General features: G+C 38.9%; 1 pseudogene across 1 annotated transcript in view; it reads right to left on the reverse strand.

Annotated features, from left to right (window-relative positions):
- LOC309635186 (putative dimethylaniline monooxygenase [N-oxide-forming] 6) overlaps positions 1-19,794 on the reverse strand; it is a 40,472-nt pseudogene extending 20,678 nt beyond the window's left edge. Inside the window, exon 1 of the transcript in view lies at positions 2,108-19,794. The product of the transcript in view is annotated as a putative dimethylaniline monooxygenase [N-oxide-forming] 6 (transcript). The remainder of the gene's footprint in view (positions 1-2,107) is intronic.
- Between the last annotated feature and the right edge of the window lie 101 nt (positions 19,795-19,895).

A 19,895-nucleotide genomic window follows, 5' to 3' on the forward strand; every position in this document is an offset into this window, starting at 1 on the left:
ATCCCCATAGGGCTTTTGAGTATAATTCTGCTTATGCACAGTGACTTTATGGAAAAGAGACATTCCCCTCTTGTGGATAACCCAGAGTCTGACTTTGCATCTTATTGATCTATCATCTAATGCTTCTTTAAATAAATTTTCAGATCTGGCTGCACTGGTTGACTCACAGATTCCTGGATACACCATGTTCATTGCCTTCTTCTGTGCCTTTCATGGATTGCTGGTCACCCCTATCTAGAAGGGTGACCAGCAGCCCCTTTTTCCCACCTGATACTGGCACACTGTTGTGTTCTGCCCTGTTGAGAATGCCACTCTCTGGAGCTGTGTCACATAATGGTTCTCTACTTTTCTTGTCCAAGAACATCTTTCAAGTCTCAGCTAAGTGCTATCCCTGTAGGAAGTTTCTTTTGACTTGCTAATATTCTAGTAGTCCAGCCTCATCTAAATCTCAAGGCACTTGTTTATTTAGTTCAAAGTCACCAAGGGCTGTCTTGTTGTAAAGTTCTATAATCTCTTGTTTGAACTGTTAGGACCAGATATGTTTTAGAATTTGTAGATTTTGGGGTTTTTATCCATAATAGTCCTAGTGAGATCTGGTGCAATTCAATCATGTTTCTTGACCATATGACTTCAGGACAGGTTTTGCTACTAAATGAGTTTTTGATCATTTTCTGTCAAGGATTGTGGACCTATATTAAGACTTGCTATACCAAATGAAGTAGAAATCATTTATGTATAGTGATTATGTCACATATTTGTCATCCCAGGACTTAGTACAAAACTCTGTAAAAATAGATACTCAAGCAGCATTTAATTGTTGCTAATAAGATAATAAACAACCATTTCTTGATTTAGGCTAAGCTGGTGGTATCTCCATGAGCAAATGTAAATTAAAAAATTGAATTAATAAAAAATAGCTCCTGATTATTCCTAATGGAAAATACTAATTAATGATCTATATCTCATGTAATATTTTCAGAGTTTTATGACCCCCAGAGCAACCTGTTTTTGCAGGTTGGGCAGTGACAGATATGAGGACAGACTGTGGTTACAATATAAATCATGTGGATATAATGTCTTCAAGCCAAATAGGTATCATCTACATCCAATCCTAATTGCTGGGAACTTCAGGACAGAAAAGCTGGGAGTTTCCCCAAACCTGGCTTTTGAAATGTAAAAATTGTGTTTATAATGAATATTTCCTGATTATATTTTTTCTCCAGCAATGAGCCTGAATGGCAGAGATAATCATTTTTCTCTCTGGATTTGGCCTGACAGCGTATTTGCTAACCACACACACCACACGTACAATCATCATTTATAATAACATAATGTGTACCCAATAGACATGAGTTAATTATAAAATCATATCCTATTGGAATTGGGAGGCAGATTAGAGGTAACTTAATTTCCAACTTCTGCATTTGACTAATGAGCATTTGAAGTCCAGAAAGGAAAAAGTGACTTTCCTGAAACTTATTTGCTTAAAAATTCCGAGTTGAGACCTCTGACCCCAGTCTAGGTTTTTCTTTTTTACATCCCCCTGCCCCGCACCAGCACACCCATGTTCTCAGGATTTAAGAGCAATAGGAATAGAATCTTTCAGTTACATGGGGAGGCAGTGGTATGGTTTTTCTGTTAATTATTGACCCCTTTACTGCCTAGAGATTTGGGCTGTGCCACATAGGTGACAATGTTTAATGAGTTGGAAAGTTCTCTCCAGGATAAGCCTTGCTGGTGTGAAATAGTTTTAAGTGATAGGACTTTAGTAGGATGGGAGAGATAAGATTTTATTTTCCAGACCTGAAAATGAAGTAGGTCATTGTGACCTACCTCCCAAGTCTGAATTGGAACTGATCAAGATTGATTTGCAGTGTAACCCTTCTATTTTTTTCTTCTCTTTTTAAAAAAATTTTATTTTGTACTGGAGTACAGTTGATTAGCAATGTTGTGTTAGTTTCAGGTGTACAGCAAAGTGATTCAGTTATACATACACAATTATCTATTCTTTTTCAAATTATTTTCCCAGTTAGGTCAATACAGAATATTGAGCAGAGTTCCCTATGATGTACAGTAGGTCCCATCTACCTTCTATTGTCCTACTCACCGAGAATTGCCACAGGCCTCCAACATCATTGCTCCTTTCAAAGCAGGTGGGCTCCAGCTCCTCTTCCAGACAACACCATATGGAGGCCAAGCCACTGACACCAGCACCGACGATGGCCAATCCCTTCACCATGGTCATCTGCAGGAGGATCTAGAGGAGCTTTTTCAGAAGAGTTTCCTTGAATGCTTAAAATTTTTGAGTAGAAATAACCAGGTGAGGCGTATATGTCAGGATCCTCACCTTAACACAAGAAGACATAGATGCATGTTAAGAGTTTATGCTCATTATGTTTACCACTTTTGCTCTAGTAAGACCCTAAATCTGGTTTCTTCTGATTATTCAAGATGCCAAAAATAGCAGAGCCAGTGAACCCCAGAGCAGGAAGGACCTTGGAAATCATCAATCTAATCCTCTCAATTGCAAATGAAACAATTGTCACTCCAAGAAGTTTAGAAATTAGTTCTTCAGGGTCTCAGAGCTAACAAGTAAAAGAGTTGGAACAAGAACTCAAGCCTTCTACATAAAATCCACTGTACCAAATCACCCCTACTTATCTTGAATGTTTGACTTTAAGGGGACTTACTCTTAAACAACCACCTTCTTTCCCCAGAGAACTTGCAGTTCTCAAAACGTAGAAGAGATGGCTTTTAATAACGTCTTTTGATGTAAAAATTGGGAAAGGGGGAGAAGTTATTTTTCTTAAAGTAAAAAGTCCTTTTTCCTTGTATTTTTCATGATGCAGAGCCCTGGTACAACCTGGAAGAGAAGGGCTAAGTGTGGTAGGGATAGGAGAATGGGGAGGGGGAGCGGGGAACAGAGGAAGAAAGGAACGGGGTAAGGGAAACAATGAGATCACTGGTCCTGGTTCCAAAAATTAAAACAATAACTGATATGGTCAGTAAAGCTGTAAAGTGAAACCCCTGGGAGATCAGAGGAACAATGGTTCTTCTATTTCGTTTTGCTTTGGAAGTATAGACTATATAAACAAAGGCTATGCACCTGGACTATAATGAAAGGTTTTGTTGTGCCAACAGTGAAAAAAAACAGCTTAATTTTCTGGAAATTTAGGAGGGCCTGATTTGAGGAGGTGAGCTAACTCTTGGAGATGATACGTTTGTAAAAGTAGTGAACTCAAAGGACAGAATTGCAAAGTCACTTAATTTTGTCTCTGGTTCTGTCTCATTTCTGTACCCACCTTTCCTGCTTCCATATACCTTCTTCTTCCTGTTCTTCCCTCCCTCCCTTCCTTCCACTTCTCTGAGTACCTACCATATGTCATACCTTATAGCAGTCTGTTGGGGGTTCAAAGATGCAAAGACACAGTATTTCCATCTAGAAACATGCAGTCTAATGGAGAGAGATGATCAAAATCACAATGGAAGTGTAATTCACTGGAGTGCTGGCACTCAGGCCAGAACATCTAGGTCCACCTGGGAGAAGAATGAGAGAGACTTCAAGAGGAAGTAAGAAGAGAGCTGAGTCTTGAAGGAAGAATAGATGCTTGCTGGGTAGACGATGGGCAAGGAACGTACAACAGCCACAGAGAAAAATATGTGCAAATACACAAAAAAGTAAGAGAACATGATAGAGCGAGCTGCAATTAGCTCAGTGTTGCTGAACCATAAGGTGTCGGGAATAGCAGATGAATTAAACAGGCAGGGCCCAGATTATGAAGGGTATTGAAGTGCCACACTCAAGCGTTTGGATACCATCCTCTAGGTTATGGTGATCCATTCAAGAATTTTGAACAAGGAAGTGATAAGATCAGAAAAGATCCGATTCACATGGAAACTAGAATGGGCAGTGACTACAATCAAGTAGTCAGGAGGTTATTTCAATAGTCTAGGCAGAGATGTGGAGGACCTAAATTAGAGCAATGTCAGGGGAAAGGAGCATAGAGACTGGACATAAGAGATATTTAGGAAGTAGATATTTGGGGATTTGCTGACTGATTATAGAGTTGATGCCTCAAAGAAGGTCCTTCCGTCTTTAAGATTTTATGTTTATGGCTTATATGCATATCACTCATGATTTAGTACAGGAAGCAGAAAACATTCTATTTCACAATGAAAGGGATATAGCACAGGAAATTAGGTGCTTGCAATAGATGGAAGGGCCGGAGGAACAGAAACCAGGAGGCTGCCATGAGCCTTATAAGGTCAGACCACTAGAGCATCCACCCAAAGGGCAGGAAACTCCTGCTGCCACCACAGATGCCTCCACAGGGTGAGGTATGGAGTTTGGCTGATATAAACACATCTGCTGGAACATGTTTGCCCATAAACACATCACATAAATTTAGCCTCTGCTTCCCTTCGCCTTCCAAGCACAGATGTCTATCTTGATGGAAAAACCTAAGTTGTATCCAAGCTCTAACTGCAGGGAAGTCTTAGAAATGTAGTTTTGAGCCTTCCGGTCCTTGGGATGCAGGAGGGAGCCCACTGGGGGAGGGTCAATATGCCAACCATCACTAAGCAGTGTCTAGCACAGTGGGTTATGTGGTATGAAATGGAAGCCAGTCCTGCGTTCCTAGAACACCTAAACATATTCATATTCTTCTCTAATATCAATATAGTAAATACTCAGTGATTAACCCCTTTGGTTGTATATTTTGTGATAATTCTTGCAAGACTTCAGATCTCCCCTCTGTAAAATAGCAAATTGAACTATTACTAAAGTCCTTCTGACATTCTGTGAATCTCTTAATTTATCTGTGAATAAATCCTACTAAACCTTTTCAAAGATAGAAAATATAAGCTAAAGACAACACAAATATATTTAAACTGCTTAAGAGGATCTTCCTTAACCTATGTGACCCTGATGTCCAAAAGTTGATTTAATTTGGCTGCTGAGAGCCAAGTTAAATTGGAAGTTTCAGCTGATGCAACTGAAAGTATAAGAGCATCAAGAAAGCAGAGCTTGATGGAGAGGGTGTGGAGAAAAGGGAACCCTCCTCCACTGTTGGTGGGGATGTAAATTGGTGCAGGCTCTATGGAGAACAGTATGGAGGTTTCTTTAAAAAAGTAAAAATAGAGTTAATATATGATCCTGCAGTCCCACTCCTGGGCATATATCTGGAGAAAAACTCTAATTTGAAAAGATACATGGAACCCAATGTTCATTGCAGCACTATTTACAATAACCAGGACATGGAAGCAGCCTAAATGTCCATCAACACATGAATGGATAAAGAAGATGTGGTATATATATATACAATGGGATACTACTGAGCCTTAAATAAGAATGAAATAATGCCACTTGCAGTCACATGGATGGGCCTAGAGATTATCATACTAAATGAAGGAAGTCAAACAGAAAAAGACAAATATCATATGGTATCGCTTATATGTGGAATCTAAAAAAATGATACGAATGAACTTATTTACAAAACAGAAATAGACTTACAGACATACAAAACAAACTTATAGTTACCAAAGGGGATAATGGGGTGGGGGGAGAGATAAATTAGGAATTTGGGGTTAACATATACACACTGCTATATACAAAATAGGCAGAAAGCAGGGACCTCCTATGCAGCAAGGGGGAACCTGAAAGGGAATATACGTATGTGTGTACATGGCTGGGTCACTTTGCTGTACACTTGCAACTCACACAGCATTGTAAATTAAGTACACTTTAATAAAAATAATAACAATATAAACAAAGAAAGTGAAGCTTGAGATAGAATCTTGAAATGAATCTCTTTGTAAAGAGCTGTTGGCGTGCTGCGTGTTCCTTTCCCATCCCATGAAGAGACTGGATCAGAAGACTTGCTTCTTGCCACAAGCATAGTAGGGGCTCCATCCGACCACTTGGAGAGACATTGGAGGCTTGAGGGGACTTTGTCTACCTTTTTCCTACCTGGGAAATCTAGAGGATGAGATTCTGACTGGCTAGCTATGAAGGACAGTTGCTGCTGTGCTGGGTTTGGCCTGCACTCCCAGAGCTGTTGAGACAAAGCACGTGTAAGGGTTTCCTGAGGGCCAGATGTGAGCCACCCAAGGTGAGCTAACATGGGGTCATATTAGATCCTGTCCAATAGGGCTGCCTAGAGGCACGATGGGACCCCAGTGTGAGGAGTGGCTGCTGAGGAAGTGTCTTCCAGAATAGGATCCACTCTTCTTGGTCAAGGGAACTATTGGGGAGAGACCTCTATTGTTTTGGAGCCTCTGAAGCATAAGCTGAAACATCTGTATAAGTAAGAATTAGTCTTAAACCTTTATAGACTTCAGTACTCCACTTTTCAAATTCCATACGTGGTTCACAGTTTGAATACCAAACAGAGCAGAAGTGTTTTGAACAGGCTGCCTGTTGTCTGGCTTCTCTGGGCAGGAGACTAGAATTTTTGGAGGGTGGGGGGAATGAGAAAATTTACTGTCAATCTTGTATAAGATGTGAGAAGTGCTGATGCTTGACAGACAAGCCGATTATTGCAGAACATGTGAGGGTTTGGGGAGATTGTCCAGCTTACTTTATATCTTGTAATTCTCATTATTGTATTTTGCTGAACCTAAGGGAGTCTTGAGGGACCCATAACTGTAGCCAGAGGCCTTGCTTTACTCTGATTCTAGACCCCTGGGATTCATTCCATCGCATCTCCGGGTCCACTCTGATCACAGAGATATTCCCTTACTCCCTTGCCTGGGCCGATGCCTAGCTCTGCTTGGCTTACCCCAGGGATAGAAGAGGAAGACAGGGAAAAAGTTTAAGCTTCTCTTTCCTGGAAGTTTTCTTCAATAACAAGATATTATGGTGCATCACCTTGAAGTTGAACCCTCAGGTTAGCCAAGAGGAGGCCCTGGGTCACTTGGAGGAAAAGTGTTCAGTCAGGAAGGCTGAAGGGCCAGAATGGCAGGATTCCCGTTCCTTTCTTCAGTGACGACCTCATCTTGGCACCACCCTGCCCTGTTGAATGAACTTAGGCTCAACTCCATTCTTTTTGTGGAGTTCTTCTGCTGTTAGCAGTCTTTCTTTCCTCCCTTCCTTCCTCCCTCCCTCCCTCTCTCTTCTTTCTTTCTTTCCTTCTTTCTTTCTTTTTTCTTTCTTTCTCTTTCTTTCTTTCTTTCTTTCTTTCTTTCTTTCTTTCTTTCTTTCTTTCTTTTCTTTCTTCCTTCCTTCCTTTCTTTCTTTTTTTTTAAATTTTTTTTTTAATTGAAGTATAGTTGATTTACAATGTTGTGCCAGTCTTTACAGCAAAGTGATTTCTTTTGCTCTTTCTCAGAGGCCATTCTTCTGAAGTTGGGACCTCAAATGACTTCAGGAAATTAATCTTCCTAAACCACCCATTATGTCGTGTTCCTCCTTAGGAGTTGACGGTTACTTCCTGCTGTCACGCATGCTCTGCCTTGCTTTACTCATCCCACCATTTTCCTGCACATACCCTGTCTGCTAGGATGTCTGGCACCCTTAATGTCCATCACATACACCCCACTCCTTCTCATCTCTTTGTCTGTGATCATGCTCCTTCCTGGCACAGGCTTCTGAAATCAGGAGTGGGGGAACTCTTCCACTTCCATTTGGTCTGTACAAGTCCTATGCATCTCGAAACCCTGAACAAACTTTACTCTCCTCAGGAAGGCTTCCTAGCACCTGAACACTTTGCTGCTGAGTTCCCATAAATCAAATACGACGTCCCACACTATGTAACGTTGTAGACTTCTGGGGTTGTGTGCTCATTGTCTCATGAGTGTTAATTCTTATCTCTGTTAGACAGATTTCATATTTCCTATCATGGACCATCACATGTACTTAAAATTTTATCTTCCTCAACACCCAGTAGAGGGTTGGGTATTCAGTAGGAGATCTATAAGTAAATGTTGATTTAACTCGATGACCCCTTTTTAAGCGTTTTCTTATTAGTAACACAGAACAGTGATTAAATTCATCTGCCAGAAGTACTCTTTGGTATCATGGGATTTGGAACAGACTTCATCTCTTTCCACAGGAATGCTTGGAGCCATTCTTCTTTGGTTTTGAATGTAATATTCTATGCTTAACTTTTCAGACAAGTCTATGCCAGATGCATTTGTTTGTTTGTTTTTTGTACTGGTTGCAAAATACATTCTCTCTATTTATTTTGTTATATGAAATTGGCTTCAGGATTTGGATCCACTTAAGTCCATGAGATTTTGGCGTACATCTCCCTTCTGACATGGTCAGGGGGAGAAGTGGGGGAATGCAATGAATTAGATGCTGAGAAGTTTCCTAAGTTTGAAATTAGGCCAATCACTCCACAAAGAAGACATTTTCTTTTATTTCCTCAAGTGACATACTGTTTAACCAGGGCGTTCCTATATTCAAAACCCCCTAGTGTTATCCAAGCCTGATTTCCCTAGACTGATATTCAATTCAGTTAAATTCATTTACTAACTTACTTAGTCTTTCATTAAAATATGTATACCTACTACGTGCCAGGTCCAGTTGTAGGCACTGGGGATTCAGCAGTGAATAAACACAACTAGTTATTGAGAAGTCACAGGGGATGTGGAGAGAAATGGTTACTGTTCCAGCATTCACTGATCTTCTAACATGTGTGTGTTTGTGTATGGAGGAGAAGGACGGTGGAGAGGGGAGAGATGAAGACAAGTGCAGGCATAACTCTAGTGCAGGGAAAAATATAAGTGACACCAAAAGGAAACCAAGTTACTATATGGATTCAAATGAGAGAGAACACACATTTATATAGGGGTAAATTAAGAGAGCCTTTATGGAGGAAGTGGTATTTGAGATGTGTTTAAAGAATGCCGGCTGATTGATTATTACTTTCTCTTGACCTCAAACAGGTTCTTTTAAAAAAATTTTATTATTTTAAATTTTTGTACAATTTTTAAATGTTACTTTCCATTTACAGTTATTAAAAAATATTGGCTATATTCTCCATGTTGTACAGTACATCCTTGAGCCTATCTTACACGCAATAGTTTGTACCTCTCACTCCCCCACCACTATATTGCCCCTCCCCCCCACTGGTAACCACTAGTTTGTTCCCTATATCTGTGAGTCTGCTTCTTTTATGTTATATTCACTAGTAGTTGTATTTTTTAGATTCCACATATAAGCGATATCATACAGTACTTATCTTTCTCTGTATGACTTGTTTCACTTAGCATAATGTCCTCTATCCATGTTGTTGCAAATGGTAAAATTTTGTCCTTTTTATGACTGAGTAGTATTCCATTATATATTTATCACAGCTTCTTTATCCATTCATCTGTTGATGGACATTTAGGTTGCTTCCATGTCTTGGCAATTTTAAATAATTTGGCTATGAATATTGGGGTGCATGTATCTTTTTGAATTAGTGTTTTTGTTTTTTTGGGGTATATATCCAGGAGTGGAATTGCTTGGTCATATGGTAGTTCTATTTTTAGTTTTTTGAGAAGCCTCCATACTGTTTTTCACAGTGGTTGCAACAATGTACATTCCCACCAACAGTGTATGAGGGTTCCCTTTTCTCTGTATCCCCGTCAACATTTGCTATTTGTGTTCTTTTTGATGATAGCCATTCTGACAGATGTGAGGTGATATCTCATTGTAGTTTTGATTTGCATTTCCCTGATGATTAGCAATGTTGAGAATCTTTTCATGTGTCTGTTGGCCATCTGCATTTCCCCTTTGGAAAAATGTCTATTCAGTTCTTCTGCCCATTTTTTAATCAGGTTGTTTGTTTTTTTGATGTTGAGTTGTATGAACTGTTTATATATATTGGATATTAATCCCTTACTAGTCATATCATTTGCAAACATTTTTTCCCATTCAGTAGGTTGTCTTTTCATCAAACCTGTTCTTTCGTGCTCTGCTTTATGAAGCTGGGCCTGGGACTCTGCAAACATCATTCTTCTTTGCCAGCTGGCTCCTTGTTTGGGGTGGGGGTCTAGAACCTGGAAAAGAAGGGACTTGCTCCTTTCTGTTTGCTTCCTGTTCCTGTCAGCACTGCTGCAGCATTATGTCTTCCCCCTGGCAGCAATGCTGGTGCCATAGCTAGTTCCGGGTTACAGTTGTTCCAACACTCCTAGAACAAATTTATTTATGCTGCTTCAAAGAGACCAACAGCAGCCAGCTGGCAGCCTCCTCAGAGGTACCATCTCAGCTCTGCAAGTTCCCTCTAAGCTTCTCAATTCCAATAATCCCAGACTCTCCCCTTTGTCTCTTCAGGCCTGGAGGTGGTAGCTCCTTCAGCAATTGCTACTTCTATGATATTCTGTGTTCTCTTTTTGTCCTTTAGGGTTTCTGATATCTCACCAACAATTTTTAATATTATATTCTTTATGTTAAAATAAGTGGTGAGGTTTCTATCTCCTGACTGGATACTGACTGATACAAAAGTTGGTGCCAGGAATGGTCCAAGGAAATGCACACTCAAAAATGAGATTTGGGAGTTGGTTTGGTCATGTCCCTGAACTTGAATGCAGTGCTGAACCCCTTGACAATTGTGAATTGGGATGCAGTGATCCATGGAAAATGGTGGTATCACAACTAACCGTATTATCATCTATGTTTGATTGTGGGGAAGTACGTACTAAAGCAAGTGCCTTGGAGGAACAAGTGGCTGTTGCACTTACCTGTGTGGTAACAAAGATGACCAAAAGGTCAGAGGGAGGGATGGCTATTCTGAGCAAACTGAAGTACTTAAGAAAGAAAATGACAGGCTCTGGTCTTTAGACTCTCAGCTCAATGCATGGTCAGAGAGGCAGAGCTTCTGTGGTGACCCTAAAAGAATCTCTTATTCTTCGGGGCTAACCTTGTTGAAACTCAGAACAAATTTAACTTTTGCAGCTTTCAGAATTATAACATAATTGGAATCCCCAGCCTCATCAAGTCTTTCAATAAACCTGAGAATCTTGAACTTTTGAGTCACTCTAAGCCTCTCTTATGGTGGAAGCAGCCTACCTTCCATATCTGAGGATGCTTAAAGATGTTGTAATAACTTTGCAACAGGATGACTATTCTCTTCAAGATCTACCCCAATCTACCCTTTCTTTGTTGTCATTAGACTCATAATCAGAGTTAACCTCAGCAGGTACAAAGTCTGACCCAGGAGGAAAGAGTTTAGATTTAAGACGGGTTTGAAAGATGCTTAGACTCCAAGCAGGAAAATAACTATAGCTATAGGCATGAAGATGGGTCTATTCAGAGATCAAACTGTAAATAATTTAGTTAATTTGGAACATGGTTGCAAGTAAGACTAGAAAAGCAGGTTGAGCTATATTGGGAGGCACCCTGCATGTGATTAAAATAGAGGAAGGAAGAAGTGGTGAAGGATTTTGAGTAGGAGTAATGTGTTTATGGGCTCATCCCAGGAAGGTAACCTGGCAGTGGTGTACAGGGTATATACTGTGACAGGGAAACTAGTCTAGCTGGCCAGTTAGAGGTCCATTTCAATAGTTTAGGAAATAACAGTAGTTGGATCTAGCTTGTTGGCAGTAGGAGTTAAAAGGTGAGGAGAGGAATGCAAAATGATGCACCTACTTTGGAAGACAATTTGGCAGTTTCTTCCAAAGCTAAACATACTCATCATACGATCCAGCAATCGTGCTTCTTGGTATTTACCCAAAGGAATTGAAAACTTATGTCCACACATAAACATGCAAATGGATGTTTATAGCAGCTTTATTCATAATTGCCCATATTTGGAGGCAACCAAGATGTTCTTCAGTAGGTGAATATATAAATAAACAATGGTACATCCAGATAATGGAATATTATTCAGTGCTAAAAAGAAATGAGCTGTCAAGCTATGAAAAGACATGGAGGAATCTTAAATGAAAGAAGCCAGTCTGAAAAGGTTACATACTATAAGATTCCAACTATATGACACTCTGGAAAAGGCAAAACTATGTAGACAGTAAAAAGATCAGTGGTTGCTAAGGGTTATAGGGAGAGTGGGAGGAATAGGCAGAGCACAGAGGAATTTTAGGGCAGTGAAACTATTCTGTATGACACTATAATGGTGGATACATGTCATTATACATTTGCCCAAACCCACAGAATGTACAATACCAAGAATTAACCATAATGTAAATTATGGATCTTGGGTGATGATATGTCAGTGTAGGTCCATCGATTGTAATAAATGTACCACTCTGGTCAGGGACGTTGATAATGGGAAGGTTATGCATGTGTGGGGATAGGGAATATATCGGAAATTTCTGTGCATTTTTCTCCATTTTGCTGTGAGCCTACAAGTGCTCCACAATAAAAATACAATTGAAAAGGTGGGGACAGGTAAAAGACACATAGAAGGTGGACTTTATAAGATCTATTCTTACATTGCAGATGGGGATTCTAAGAAGAAGAGGAAAATGAGGTGAAATTTTGAGTCTATGTAACTGGTGGCGTGAGTGTGAGTCTGCGCGCAAGGTGGGGGGGAGGGGCGAATATAAGAGAGGGAGTAAATGAGAAAATGAGTAGGTAAAGACAAACGTGGGGTGGGAATAAGCAATGAAGATGCCCAAAAAGGTGCATTCTGTTGAGTCAGGCTGTGATTCTACTGGGAGAAAATAGATGTATTTGCAGCTGAGTTTCCACACTGGAATGAATCTCTACAGAGATATTACTGGGGAAACTGGGACTTCAGAGTACCAAAAAATTGACTAGAAATCCATCAGGTCTTGGGTGGATATGCTTTAAGAATATAGTTGCAGTAGCTTAAAAAAAGACACACCTGGGATTCAAATGGGGTTGGGGTTGGTAACCACCAACCTTCCATAATTTGGGGGTCACTTTGGTCTGAAGCTAGAGGACTGGACTAGATGACTTTTTAGGGCTTTATTCTCTATTTTCTATTATTCTATGACGTGAATTTATTTTTTGGATTTCTTCCTAGTCTTATTGGGATATAATTGACATACAGTACTATATAAGTTCAAGATGTACAGCATAATGATTTGACTTACAAATATTGTGAAATGATTATCACAATAAGTTTAGTTAACATCCATCATCTCATATAGATACAAGATATTTTATTTTTATTAATTTGCATATTTGTTTATTGACTGTTTTCCTCCAATAGAATGTAATCTTCTTAAGAGTAGAGATAATTTCTATCTAATTTACTGTTGAGTCCCCAGGGCATAGAATAGCCCTTGCACATTATAAGTACTCAATAATTATTGGTGGAAAGCATAAATTCTATTTGTTCCTTACTATTATAATTTTTATTAAAACCTTTGGACTAGAAAATATGATAATTATTTTGGAGTTGAAAACACTGGCATTGCAATACTATTTACAGTAGAGTAACAGTATGAGAAATAAGCAGATTATGTTGCTTCCACTATTAGCTGGGGCAACTAATAGTGTTGCAACTAATAGTATTTAGTGTTCTGCCAGAAGACTACTGATTAAGAAGAGGTTGGGGATGGGCTTCCCTGGTGGTGCAGTGGTTAAGAATCTGCCTGCCATTGCAGTGGACACGGATTCGAGCCCTGGTCCGGGAAGATCCCATGTGCCGCGGAGCAACTAAGCCCATGTGCCACAACTACTGAGCCTGTGCTCTAAAGCCCGCAAGCCACAAGCACTGAAGCCCGTGTGCCTAGAGCTTGTATTCCGCAACAAGAGAAGCCACCACAATGAGAAGCCCGCGCACCGCAACGAAGAGTAGACCCCACTCGCCACAACAAGACAAAGCCCACACGCAGCAACGAAGACCCAATGCAGCCAAAAATAAATAAATAAAACAAACAAATTTTAAAAAAAAGGAGAGGTTGGGGGAACCACATAAAACACTGGACAGGGTTAGTGTTGGAAGGATGTAAGTGACACAGTGAAATTTAGATAAGAGTTTACCATTATCTTGCTGGAAAAATTTCAAGTTATAATTTTCTTATTTGAAGTCCCTGGGTCTGGGTCAGCCTTTCCTCAATTTACATAAGCTTGGGAAAGGAGGATTAATAATTTCCAGTTGCGCCTTTACACAGAGGCACCTGTTTACCTACACTCAGAGAATTTTCAATCTGTTGGTTTTGCTGCCTCCAATCCCTGGGCCAACTCACACCAAGGTGGAAGGTGCACAGTGGCCACCTGCAGGGTCTAGAATGAGTCTTGGTTTACTAATATTGATAAAGTCTTTACCTGGTCCCTCGCCAAGACCTTCTGTAAATCCTACAGGGCTGGCACCTTCTGGCAGACACAAGAATGAACAGATCTCCAACTATAGGAAGCATAACTGATCAAGGACTCAAGCTGATCACTGCTCGCTGCCTTGGAACTGAGGCCATATTTATTGGGCTGCTCCCAGCCAATGACTGAGTGTGGCAGGGATACTCAGCAAGTCTATTCCTTGTTGACACAGGGCTCCTCTGATACCCAACTTTGAATCTGTAATTCTCCTATGGCCTGGCCTTGCCAAACTTTTCTTAGGCTAATCTACGTCCTAGGATGCTTCACCCAACCTTCTTCCCCTCTTTCCTTTGCTTGGCCCAGACTTGCTTCCCTGTGTGACAGCTCTCCCTGTCTTCCAGTTTCTTCCCTGTTATCTTTCACAGTTTTCTCTTGATAAAATCCTTGTTCATTTAGTCCTGTCTTGGCATATGCTTCTTGAGAACCCTGGAATAACATACCATTTCTCTATGACTGGACTTTTTCTGTTTGTTTTTAAAATCAGAAGTGAAACCCTATTCTGATCTCCAGGCCACTTTATTGGGACTCTGATAGCCTGTCTGGTTCTTAGCAATATCCCCTCCTTTCCATTTAGGAGCCGGATCTTTTCATGTCATCTGCTTCTGGCTGGAGTCTTACTTGAATAGGTGGACACTATAGAATCACAGTGTCCTTTGGAACCATCTGTAAGACTTTGACTATTGCTACCAACTAGAAATTCACTGCCTTGTCTTCATTATTGCTATGACCAAGAAATCACCAACTTGTCCTCCTCTTGGATATCAACAGCTAGTTAAGGCAAGTTGGACTCTGGAATTTTGACCTCTGGCCACATATCTGTTGTGCTAGCCCTAGGATGAGCAGGTAAATTGCACAAGCCTGTAGCCTACATGATTTTGGGCTTTGTTCCCTTCCACACCAGCCTGCAGTTGAGGTCCTAGCATCCCATACATCAAGAATTAAAGTACCAATCATCTAAATGAGACGTTGAAATATATACACCCCAGTAGAGGTGATATTTTCAGCTGTTTCCAGTAATCCATAATGAGAGTGAATTACAGATTCTTTATTGAGATTACTGTGAAAGCAGGAGAAATATGAAAGCAGTGGGTATTTGAATAACATGGCAAATATTCCAAGGAGCACAAAAGCAGAAAGGAAAACCTGGTACTTCAAAGCAAACCTCATTGCCTCCATAGTTTTCCCCAATGTCAGGGAGTGCCTTGGACTTTCTCTCTTGAGTTGAAATCTCTATTTGCCAGATATCCACACGGTTACACCACAAGCAGGAGGCTATACATTTCCATGTGGGGTATAGTATTACAACTAATCCTTTTGGCAAGAAGAAATGGACAATTATTCTGACCAACTTGTGTTTCTAAGTTTGTAAGCTGTTTATTTTCAGGGCTTCCTCCATAGCTAAGCCTGGTAACTGAGTCTTGTGAAAAGCAGTTGTGAATACAGTAGGTACAAAAGTCTATAAGAAAAGGATTGAGCAATGTAGGTACCATCTCAAGGTTAGAAAGGGTACTCAGAATTTCCTTTGTTAAATGGTGTTCTCTTAACCCAAGAAAATGGTCAACTGAGAACTGGGTTTCTAGATTATAGTTGCTTTCCTCTTGTGCTTTGTCACAGAATTAACCTGCACCTGCCAGGAGATTGGAAGACCCCTGGCTCTACCACCACCTCTTTGCATGTTTATTTCCCCATCTGCAATATAGGCATGGAGAATGTCCTGGTAAGCTTACATGCTGTTCATGAAAAGAGGATGATAAAAGTAAATCTGAATGCACTTGGAGAACAGTGTGATGTCCTAAAAATACAAGATAATGCTATCTGGATAGGAATGGTAATAATAATGAACAAGGGCAACCATGTACCTCTGGAGTTTATGCAGCAAGTTGATTAGCCTCATGAATTAGTAACATGGGTTTCTTTCCATTAGTTGACTATTAACCCCCAAATAGTCAGCTTCAAAATAAATAATATCCTGGTTTGTTTTTAAGAATCCCATTCCTTTGTCCTTCAAGTATTCCCATTTGCTTCTATAAATGTGAATGTGTCAAATACAGAGTACAAATTTGACTTAACCTGATCTATCACCTGGTCTATTTTAAACCTCTTTTCAAGAACAATAGATTGGATATATCATTTTCCTTAAAAAATATAATATTTATTGATTTAATATTAATTGGTTTAACATTTAATATTGATATGATTTGTTATGATAGGTTAACTTTGATACTAGTCATCTTGATAAAAGGTAACTATAATACTTATTTAGGACCTATAAAAGTAAATTTTTATTGCACTACCCAAATGCCAATGGATGTATCATTTTATATAATGAATATATCACAATTTGAGAGTAATGAACAATGCTATTTATTTTACAGAATAAAAATGACTTTAAAAGGAACATGTTAAAGAATTTTACTGAATAAATATATATTAAGAATGTATTAAAATGCATGTTTTTATGAAGTATAGTGAATACACATGCAAATTTATTTACTAATTTAATAAATATTTATTGAGTATCCACTAGTACCAGACACATTGAAGGCACTGAGGATACAGTGGAGAATAAAACAGGAGGGATTTATGTTCATATTGTAGCTGGGAGTGAGAAAGAGGAGGATAGATAAGAAACAAGTTAAAAAAATGAATAAGATGATTTCAGAAAAAAGAAGTGCCCAGAAGGAAATAAAACAGGATGGTTTGAAAGAGGGTTATGCTGATGTAAATTGGGTGGCCAGGAAAGGCTTTTTTTTTTTTTCCTGAGATTGTCCTATGTCAATTGAGATCTGAATACTATAAGAAAATGCCAGTATGCAGAGATCTTGAGATAAAGCATTTCAAGCAGAGCAACAGCAAATGTAACTGTTCTCAGTTGGAAATGAATTTAGTCTGAAAGAAAGCCAGTCTGGTGGGAATACAGAAGGGCGGAGAAATGTATCAAATGGGGTTGAAGGTAGAGCAGGATCTTGTAGGTCATGATGGGACTTTAATTTTATTCTAATTGTAATGGCTCACCATTGTAGGGATTTAATCTTGGGGGTGACAAGATTCTATTTGTGTTTGAGAAAGATCACCTTTGCTGCTGCATAGAAATTGAAATGTTAGGCAGCCCTAGCAAACTAATACCTGAGACAAAGAAAGGAATCAAGGATCATGCCTGGGTTTTTGGCTTGAAAACTGAATATTTAGACATCTTATTACCAGGATGAGTAAGGCTGAGGAAGAAACAATTTGGGGTATACATGTGTGTGTTGGTGGTGGGGAAAATGAAGAGTGAAATTTAGTAGTTAAAACTACATGTTTGAGATGCCTATCCACATGCAAGAAAATATATCAAGTAGGCAGTGGTATATATAAACCTAGAAAATTTAGAAGTGGTTATACAAATGATTCAAATAAAGGAATTTAGAACCATTCCTCATCACTTCTGGATGTCAACACAAAGAGCTGGTTATACAGAACTAATATCATTTAACAATGTTGGTAAGTTGGACTATGATTTGTATATTATTTGTACTGAAGGGAACTATGTGCTGCATGATTTCTGGGTCTCAAAGATCAACAGATCTTGGACAGACACAATAAGGTCAGATGTCACCTTGAAATCCATTCCAAATTAGGAGCAGTTGTGACATTCTGAAAAAAATGTATTGGATTAGATGTCATGAGCTGTGTCTTTGGATTTGAACTGTGCCCTTTCTGGATGAGTGTGTAATCCTGGATTTTAATCTCTAAGACTCAGATTTTTCAACCATTTTATAATGATTCTTATTAGGGGCGATTTCACTCCATTTAGGACATTTTTTAAATTTGCAGGGGCAGTTTTTGTTGTTGCATGATTGGGGAGTACTAGATATTAGATACCCTGTAAAGTCCTATACAATGATTTGTCCAATATTTCATGCAACTTTTGAAACCCAATGGATGTGTATTTGTAGGTAAAAAACCCAAAGAAGTCCTAAACATTACAATGGGGCTACAGTGGTTAAGATATATTTTTTATATGTGTATGTAGGTTATATTGTCTATAAATTTCACTTCAGGACTGTAAATAGAGCATTGCAAAATACTTATTATTAAAAGGGGGACATTGCATTGGATTGTGTTGAGGACTATTGACTTCTAAGATCTTGATCAGAAGGGCCATCAGACAGACCACTTGGCCCAAGACTCATATTCATAAAGGACCTCACATTTATTCTTTTGATGTTGTCTCCAAATGAGATTCACAATGATAGAACTGAAAGACGTTTTCTATCTTAAAACATTGAATTTGCAGCTGTGTCTTAGGGTACAGCTAGGGTATTATGAATTCCTATTTTTGTAATAAAACCTGTAATTATCTTGTGAATATATATGTAATATTGCATCATATCTTTTGCTTTAAAGTTTTAGTTTGTCCTATATAAACTTTTAAAATAAATTACAGTTTTTATAATATTTTTGACATTTCTTCATTTAAAAAATTGTTCTGATAGAAAAAAGTCTCAGGCTTCTCTTGACTTCTGAGAAGCCCTGGTGATAAGACCTGTGTTAAAGGGTTATTCTGAATATTAATTAAGCTTCAATACTTTAATTAAACTCTAACATTATAGCAGATGCTAGCAATTTCTGAAAATCTTGGGCAACTGAGAACACAGAGACTGGATTTCTACAAAAAATTAGAAGTTTTTGCTTGCTCAAGGCAAAGTTAGATTTTTTTTTTTTTCAGTTCTCTGTTACATACCAGACTGTACCTGACTGAAGACAGGGACCATATCTAACTCAGCATCTTCATCACAGCGTGTAGCATGGTTGTGTCTAGGGGAGCATGCTCACTTCTTGGAAGACAGTTTGAGGTTAGCATGTAGGACACCATCCCAGAAGATCCAAGAGTCCTTCAAAGTGAATACTCTTGCCTCCAATCATTTCTGCTGAAGGAAAAGGACAAAGGAAGAAGGAAGGGGAAGAGGGAAGATGAAGAAGTTAGAGAAAGAAAAAAGAAGTAAGAATAGTAACAGAGAAGAAAGAAGAGGAAAATAAAGAGGAAGAAGACAGGAAGGAAAAGAGGAAGTGAAGAAGATTGGTAGGTAAATACACTGAAGATTGACTTTGGTCTCCGTATTTGGCTAAAAACTGCTACTTGGCTTCAGAAGCTGGAAACCTCTGAATGGCTGAATTGCCGAAATTCATTTCAAGGTCCTTCCTCCCATTGTGGAAAGTGGGTGTGGCCATTAATCCCGTGATCCTGCAGGTCAGCTTCATATCTAATCAGCATAGCTATGACAGCTGTACAGAAAAAATTTTATTTGCTTTTATTTTTAATATCTGACTATGCACTTTTAAGAACTGGTAAGAATTTCTAGATGAAACTGGGAGTGAAAAAAATCTTTTGTGCTTCATATGTTCAAATTGTGTGTCAGTTGAAATACACACACACACACATCTATTTAGTCTTAGAGTAACATATGTGGAATTGAATGATTGAGAATTACTGTTATGTACCAAAGTAATTAAGACATTGATAATAGTTCAGTTTAGTATGGGAATAGATAGATGTTAATAGGACTATTAAGAGAGTATGTTGGCTACAATAGTTTAGGAAGAATATTATATCCTTCATGAGCCAATTAATGTTTACAAAAACTTAAAGAATCATATGAGGAAGAATAAAAGAAACTGTATC

Source organism: Balaenoptera borealis (assembly GCF_965194805.1).
Source record: "Balaenoptera borealis genome assembly, chromosome: 1".
Classification (NCBI taxonomy): Eukaryota; Metazoa; Chordata; class Mammalia; order Artiodactyla; family Balaenopteridae; genus Balaenoptera; species Balaenoptera borealis.